Consider the following 1,199-nt stretch of genomic DNA (forward strand, 5'->3'; position numbering starts at 1 on the left):
TGGCTTATTAACTTTCTAGAAGTATGACTTTGCTAATACTAATTATTTTATTCAATCACCTGCACTTGCTAATGGTTCTCTACTATATAAAGGGAAAGTTTTTGATTTCCCGTGTGAAAACAGAGAAGGCATTCCTTTAATTCCTCAGCCCAAATTATTCCTGAAATGTTTCAGATCTCCACTCCTTAAATATATCCATTTATTAAATATTTTAAATATTAATTTGTTTTGAGGCTTTTTGTGTGGTAACCTTATCACTGCTGGTGGTATTTATGGCCTCCCTTCTAACACTTTCAACTTTTGTGTAATTCCGCTTTGCCACTTTGTAATTGGCTTTGTAATTGAGGATAATTAATATAATTATTCTAACTTTACCTTATTTGGGAATCCTGGAAGCATTTTGTAATTATTTGCAAATTAATTTCCTTCACTTTTGGATCTTGCTGCACATGAAATTGAATAATGTGTTCCCCGATGACTTCTCTTTGTGTCATTTTCCTGTCAGCTTGAACCAATCTAGCCTTTCTCCTCTCACCTCACAGACCTGCTCTTCACTGGATGGTTTTTGGGGTTTTTTGTGCACCCTCCTCTATAAACTCTGAAGACCGTTGTGCATGAAAATCCCAGGAGATCAGCAGGCTCTGAGTTACTCAAACCACCCTGTCTGGCACCAACAATCCTTCCGCATTCAAAATTACTTCCATCACATTTCTTTCCCGTGCTAATGTTTGGTCTGAACAACGTCGGAATCTTTTGACCATGTATGTGTGCTTTTATGCATTGAGTTGCTGCCACATGATAGGCTAATAGATATTTACATTAAGGAACAGGTGTACAGGTGTAACTAATAGAGCAGCCATTGATTTACGCTGATAAAAAGCAGGAATGTAGTAACACACATCAGAATGCAACAAGCTTCTGACTCATAATAGAGAAATTTTGTGTGACATTTGATTAAACTCCCCTCTGCGTAGTAAAAAGACGGGGGATTTTATTCCTAATTTTATTAATTTTTTTAAAAGCTACGACTGCTCGAAGCGTGCCAGGATCAGCGGGGATATTGCTTTATAAATAAGAAAGCAGTGTGACATTTATGCGGCAATTGGGATGCCCGCTGGGCGTTGATTAGACGCCTCGGTGCAGGAAGTGAACTACTATAAATTCGCATCTCGTCACAGAGTTTTCAGCAATCACAACAC

Source organism: Hemitrygon akajei, chromosome 4, assembly GCF_048418815.1.
Source record: "Hemitrygon akajei chromosome 4, sHemAka1.3, whole genome shotgun sequence".
NCBI classification, from domain to species: Eukaryota; Metazoa; Chordata; class Chondrichthyes; order Myliobatiformes; family Dasyatidae; genus Hemitrygon; species Hemitrygon akajei.